At 46.1% G+C, this 7,500-nt stretch overlaps 1 protein-coding gene across 1 annotated transcript in view; it reads left to right on the forward strand.

The window, feature by feature from the left end:
• Positions 1-7,500, forward strand: part of LOC135114696 (neprilysin-1-like) — a 66,951-nt gene that overhangs the window by 1,437 nt on the left and 58,014 nt on the right. The window lies entirely within an intron of this gene.

The following is a 7,500-nucleotide window of genomic DNA, read 5'->3' on the forward strand; positions in this document are numbered from 1 at the left end:
CTCGTCTACTGTATCAGAATTGGGGTGTGCATAGCTATACCAGAACATCACCTGTTAGAAGACAAAGAAACAATGTACACATACTTATGAGGCTGAGCCACTGTAAGTTACCACAACACTCACAAAACGCCACAGTACCTCCGCCAACTGACGGAAACCTCTTTGAGGGAGAGAACAAATCTGAGTGAAATCTAACGGGAAGAAAATCCTGGATCCCAATAAACATCCACATTCGTCTCAAAAGTTGGTGATAAGGAGTGATGTGTGTGTGTGTGTGTGTGTGTGTGTGTGTGAGAGAGAGAGAGAGAGAGAGAGAGAGAGAGAGAGAGAGAGAGAGAGAGAGAGAGAGAGAGAGAGAGGTAATGTGTGAGGTGCTAGATGTGTCTGTGCACGACTGTAAATCTGAAAACTGGCCAAATCCTCTCGTTCATACTAGGCCGCTTGGGATTCACCTTGGCCTTCATCTGTCTCCGTACGCAGGGAAGGTAGAGAGGCGACGACACCCAGCGAGGCGTGGCGCGTAGCCGGCCATCCTTCTTCACCTGCCGATAAGTCAACCTTTATCAGACTAATTGGCAAGAAGAATTACCCATGCCAGGAATCCTTAACCCAACTATATGTCTTCAGGCCGATGCTGATGTGTAGGGAGAAAGAGAGAGGCCTCGCGCTGTGTACTGTTTGTAGGCTGATAAGACACTCAGGCGGAAAGAATTACTAAACAAACTCCTTGAGGTTAGTAATCAGTATATAACTAGAATTAACAGGTTCAGGTATGGTAAATTTTGATTAAAAATAGGAAAAATTGGTTCCCCAGTACTGTGAAAGATAACCGGAATAATTTCATTTAAGTTAGTCCTGAGTCACGGGCGAACTTTAAAAGAAGACTAGCCATAATTATGGACGAGAATGATAGTTTTATATAGGCGAGTGTGTTATACAGCGGGGCAGTCATGCGTTTATGGCTTCTTGCAGCTTCCCTTGTATTGTTATTTTCTTATGAAAGAAACACGTTCAGTTTGTGTGCGTGCGTTTTCATGTACACAGGCTTAGTGACGATCTGCGTAAGGCTAAGATGGAGGTGCACAGATTCATTCTTAGACACTTCGGCGTTTCATCTCACATATTTTTGACAGGCTGTAGTGAAAGTTTTCTTTTTAGGGGACTTTCAGGGATTGTTTCCATGAGTGTAGAGACAGCTTAACAAGAGATCTGCGTCATTAATGAAAAACGAAATATCCGTGAGAGCTCGAGCACTTTTGTGTGTGGCTTTTACAAATAATCCTGATGAGAGAACAAAGCATTTCAGAACACTGGCCGGAGTGTCAGGATCAGGGTGGAAGAGGAAACTAGTATTAGACAGGCGATGTGGGGTTGAATTTTCTAACATGTGCGTGAGGTGCGGCATACGCTGGGAGAAGACGAGGTTGTGGCGTCGATAATGGTGCCACCCCAGCCCCCAGGCCCTCCACGCCCCGCAGGCTAAGCAGGAAGATACAATAATACTCCCTTGATCTCTCTTGCGCTTGCTCAAGGTAATGCTATCATCACCACTACCACCACCACTACCACCACCACCACCACCACCACCATCACCTCCACCATCACCGCATCTAATATAAACACTATTAACACTTTGTATCTAACTCCAGCTCGTCTCTCCTCTCTCTCTCTCTCTCTCTCTCTCTCTCTCTCTCTCTCTCTCTCTCATCTCTCTCTCTCTCTCTCTCTCTCTCTCGCGTCGCAGTACCCAGGCTTAAGATAGAGTCATAAAGTTAACCCCTCATCTCCTCTTCTCCTTTTTTTCCCTTATGGATCTCGCAGGTAATTAATTTTCGCGGTGATGTAAAAGGCGATTTATTCCAGGCTTACCTCGGGGCGCTCATCTCACCATTTATCTTCATTTGCTTTCGGGGGAACCTAATGGGGAGTGAGGAGGAGGAGGAGGAAAAATAAGGAAAGGAAGAGAGAAAAAATATATATAGGCAGTCAGTATCCACAACCCACGCATCAGTTCGGGAGTTCCTGGTGACGGCTACCTGGCAACACCTGTGGAACCCAAACTATGCTAACCTCACTGTGAAAAATGTCAAAGTCAGTTGTGAGGTACAGATTAAAGGATTCGATTAATTCTCTCTCTCTCTCTCTCTCTCTCTCTCTCTCTCTCTCTCTCTCTCTCTCTCTCTCTCTCTCTCTCTCTCTCTCTCTCTCTCTCTGTGTGTGTGTGTGTGTAATTTCCTTATTTTATTACTATTCCTTCTTTGTTAGAAGTTATAGATTAAATAATCTCCTCTCTCTCTCTCTCTCTCTCTCTCTCTCTCTCTCTCTCTCTCTCTCTCTCTCTCTCTCTCTCTCTCTCTCTCTCTCTCTCTCTCTCTCTCTCTCTCTCTCTCTTAGTGGCCACACATACCAATACCATCTCTGGCCTCACAGTCCAGTGGCCACGCTCAGGGCCTGAGGACTTCCAAGCACGAGCCTCGCCCTCCTCGCAAAAGTTTATCGTTTTTACGGAATTTTGAGCTTTTGTCCATTTTTGTTTTATATATATATATATATATTTTTTTCTCTCTCTCTCTCTCTCTCTCTCTCTCTCTCTCTCTCTCTCTCTCTCTCTCTCTCTCTCTCTCTCTCTCTCTCTCTCTCTCTCTCTCTCTCTCTCTCTCATATTTTTCATCGAGTATTTTTATTCATTTTTTATTTAATTTCTTTTTTGAATTTTTATTTTGTTGTGTTGGTGTTGGTTTTGTATGTAGGTAGTGGTAGAAGAAGCAGAAGTAGTAATAGTAGGATGAGTATTATTGTTATTATTATTATTATTATTATTATTATTATTATTATTATTATTATTATTATTATTATTATTATTATTATTGTTATTATCATTATTGTTGTTATCATTATTATCATTGTTATTATTACTATTGTTGTAGTTGTTGTTGTTGTTGTTGTTGTTGTTGTTGTTGTTGTTGTTGTTGTTGTTGTTGTTGTTGTTGTTGTCGTTGTCGTGGTCGTCGTCGTTGTTGTTGTTGTTGTTGTTGTTGTTATTAATATTATTATTATTATTATTATTCCATTTCTGAAAAGACGCAGTCTCCCACTTCTTACACGTTTATTCAATATTTATGTATTTTCATGTTCGTGTTGTCCTTTCCCTCACTTCTTTTATAAATTTCTTTCTTTTCTCTTATCTCTCTTTCTTTCCCACATGTTGATGCTATCTTTGACCTTTCCGTCTTTGTTTTCTTTTCTCTGGTTTTTCTATTCCTGTTCTCCTCCTCCTCCCTGTCCCTTCTTCTTATTCCCCTTATTCTCTTCCTTGTTCCTATCCTCCTCCTTTTTTTGGTCCGCATTCAGAAACGCTTTGGTCTCTCACCACCACTATTTTCAAAGGCCACAGAGATGATTAGCCACGTTCTCAAGAGTTTTTATCCTCCTCCTAATGTGGTCTGTCATTACATCCGTAAAAACACCCTTAAAACCTCGTGTAGCTTCAATTGGAGCCTTTTGAAAGAAATGGAGGTGCGGCGCAGAAATGTTTCAGAATATGGGCTTTAGTCATGTCCTTCCTCTTCCTCATCCCTGTCCTCCTCCTCCTTGTATCCTAGTCCTGTCCTTTCTCCTCCTCTTTCTCCTCCTCCTTTCCTCTTCAGTACACACGCTGAGCAACTAAGTATAGGTGAAGGAAGATGATCAAAGGGTTGCACTATTCAATACTCTCATTTACACTCTCATCTCCCTCTCCCTTACTCTCCCTCACTCCTCTCCTTCCCTCCTTCCCTGTCGTTCTCTCTCCAACATTTCCTTCTGCCCCACCACACCACACATGCACCCACTAGAAGCTGCACATGACAGGCACCACCCACCCACGCCCGCCACCGTCCATCACCACCCACCGCCAATCACCACACGCCATCCCGCCCACGCCTCTGGGTCACCACAATTTGCAGATTGTATAAGAAGAGAAAAATAGCGTGATTACCTTTCCAAAACGAGCGTGAGTGGGTGTGTCACATTTTTTCTTGTTCCTTTTTCTTATCTTTAAAGGAAGAGGAGGAGGAGGAGGAGGAGGAGGAGGAGGAGGAGGAGGAGGAGGAGGAGGAGGAGGAGGAGGAGGAGGAGGAAGAGGATGAGGAGGAGGAGGACGAAGAGGAGGAGGAGGAGGGAGCTGACCTTTCGTGAGAGGTGATTGTTATGTGTTTGTATGATTATGCAGTAAACACCCTCCTCCTCCTCCTCCTCCTCCTCCTCCTCCTCCTCCTCCTCCTCCTCTTGCTCTTACTCGTCATATAAGTAGCAACAGTGGTTGTTCTTATTTATTTCTTGTAAAATTTCCATGCAGTTTCTCAACATTACCCCTTTTTTTTGTCTACCCCTTTTGGGAGGAGTGATGGGTGGGGAGCAGCCTTCATCTCTGCGATCTTTTTTTCTTTTACTGTAATCCCCACGAACAGCCTCTTAAGGAACAACAGGTCTACTGGTGATTGCTCTCCCTCTGTGTTTCTGCTTCTTCTTCTTCTTCCTATTCAAGTGTCAGTTTTTGGTGGGGAAGTGTTGATAGTGGTGGTTGTGGTCGTTGCGGAGAGGTTGTGGTAGTGGTGACTGTAATAGTAGCAGTGGTGATTGTTATGATAGTTAAGGTGAGGGTAGGTTAACTATTTGTTGTTGTTGTTGCTGTTGTTGTTGGTAGGAGTGATGATGGTAGTGGTAATGCTAGTGGTAGTGGTGACAATGGAAGTGTTGGTGGTGGTACTGGAGTTGGTGGGAATTTTAGTGTGATGACAGTGGCAGTGGTCGTGGCGACAAGGTGTACTCGTATAATGCCCATAGAGAGACGCAGGGAGGAGCCCGGGGCATCTTGTAGTCGGGGCACGAAGGACAGGCGTAGGTTATATGCATACTACTCACTAGGGACTACACACACACACACACACACACACACACACACACAGTGGCGCATCAAGTTTCTACATATGAATACAATTGTTATCTACCATGCAAACATTCAGTTCATCACATACGTCAGGAACGAAGGAGGCGAGGAGGGGTGCTGGAGGGAATGAGGAAGCACGTGTGGGTAATATTCACGTGTCGTGTCAGGAATATTCTGCGACACCCGCTGAGGGAGTTTTAGGGGCGGCATGAGAGGGGAGTAAAGCAGGAGACCGGGTTCTAGTGAAGGAGGTAATGGAGGTTAATTTTTCACTACACGACCAGAAGTACACCTCATCACCACGTCAGCTGCTGTACGCCACCACTACCACCACCAGACCGCGAGTACCAGTAGCTATTCTGGTGGACATGAGGTACAAGAGTTGATGTATATGTGGCATGTCTTAAAAATCTGCATGAAAAAAAAAAAAGAAAGTAATATTCATTAGTATACTTTTTGACGGTACCTGTGTAGTTTTCTTTACTTTTTCACCTTAAAATTTCGTGGCGTAAAAATCGTGAGGTTTAAAAATTCCCTGGCGAGTGTTTTGTTACCTGCCACCTAGTTAGTCAGAGCGGCGCTTGTTATGGTCCTTCCTTTATACAGTACACGGAAGGGAACTTGTCAGGTTTTCGCTGAGATAGAAAATATGGAGTGTCCGTATTACACAAAGCCAGTGTGTGTGTGTGTGTGTGTGTGTGTGTGTGTGTGTGTGTGTGTGTGTGTGTGAGGGACAGAAAGGATTCGTGCCTCAGTGACGGACACCAGCGTCACCTTTCGTCATGTGTTATGCATTCCTAGTATTTTACACACGCACGCACACACACACACACACACACTCTCTCTCTCTCTCTCTCTCTCTCTCTCTCTCTCTCTCTCTCTCTCTCTCTCTCTCTCTCTCTCTCTCTCTCTCTCTCTCTCTCCTTTTCCATACATGTTACATATCGTTCCTCCCTGTTTCTGTTTCTCTCCCTCCTTTCATTGGCTTCCTCTACCCACGCCTTGTCCTCTCCCTTCCCTCTGTCCCCCGTTTCCTTTCCTCCTGCCTCTCTATATCCTGTTCTGTTCCTTTTTTTCTTTCATCTCCTTTTTTTTTTCTGTCGACCTTTGTTCCCTGCCTCACTGTGTTCTAACTTGTTTCCCTTCTCGCCCTCCCTCCTTCCCTTCCTCCCTCCTCGCCCTCCCTCCTTCCCTCTCTCCCTCACCTGCCCCGTATCCTCCAACAGGTGATAAAGTCCGCAAGTAAACATTTTCTTCCTCTCTCTCTCTCTCTCTCTCTCTCTCTCTCTCTCTCTCTCTCTCTCTCTCTCTCTCTCTCTCTCTCTCTCTCTCTCTCTCTCTCTCTCTCTCTCTCTCTGTATCTGTGCCATGCGTGTCAAGGTGATACTTCCTGAGCTTGGAACGATTGGACTCTCTCGCGCGCACACACACACACACACACACACACACACACACACACACACACACACACACACACACACAGCTCGCCAAACTCAGTAGTAGCGTCCTTGCCCGTCACTTGGCAGGCCGAGGTTTGCGCCCCTCTCAGATTGGCGAGGTCTTCAGCAAGCAGCGAACAGTTATCGTCCTCCCCGAGCAAGAGCATGAGGTGTGCGGGGAGTGAAGTGCCTCGGTATTACCCTCAGATCGGGCTATATGAGGTCTTAAGCTATGTCCGGGAGAGTTATAGCAGGAGATCACGAGGCCGCCACGTAATCCTCAAGGCTGTGGGTAAATTACACACACACACACACACACACACACACACACACACATACACACAAGACCAAAATGAACACCGTCAGCTCTGCCGCAATTGGGCCACTGGGTCCTATCACGTCCCTTCCTTTACTTTATCCTCCTCCTCCTCCTCTTCCTCTTCCTCTTCCCCCTTTGCCCTCCTCCTCCACCTCTTTCTCCGTGCTGCCGCGTTCTGCTGTGAGGGAGACTGTTGACTCCTTCAGGTTCTTCCGCCGCCGGGGGAGAAATAAATGAGAAAGAAACGACTACTAATGACAGGCGGAGAAAGGGGGTGGTGTTGGAGGGCCGCCGCCGCCACCACCTCCCTGACCTTGCCTCCCCTGGCCTTTAAGCGGGGCACGCGAGCTTCATCTAGGTCACACCCCTTGAGGATTTTACCTCTCTCTTCTTTACTCCTCCTCCTGCTCCTCTTTCTCTGTTTCATCCTCCTCCTTTCCTTCTCTTTCTGCTTTTCATCCTTCCTGCATTTCCTTTCTGGCAAACACGGATTCGTGGTATATGAAAGAGTTCCGTTTTCTTCGAGGATCAAAGAGGGACTGATGCAGACGCGCGCTGGGACTGTTGAGGCTCCTGCTTGAGGTAGGTTGCATGTCCCTCGTGCCAGCCATGAAGGTGTGGGCGGCGGAGGCGGTGTGTTGAAGGTGTTGGTGGGGAATTAGGGATTTTTTGGTGTTGCGTGTTGTGCTGGTGACCATGAGGAAGTTCTGGGTAGCGAGGGGTGGTGATGTCATGACAAGGTGTGTTTATCACGTTATGCATGTTGTAAAATGGGGCAAAGGAGGGTCTTATTGGACATTACCATACTTGATACT

Source organism: Scylla paramamosain, chromosome 28 (assembly GCF_035594125.1).
Source record: "Scylla paramamosain isolate STU-SP2022 chromosome 28, ASM3559412v1, whole genome shotgun sequence".
NCBI classification, from domain to species: domain Eukaryota; kingdom Metazoa; phylum Arthropoda; class Malacostraca; order Decapoda; family Portunidae; genus Scylla; species Scylla paramamosain.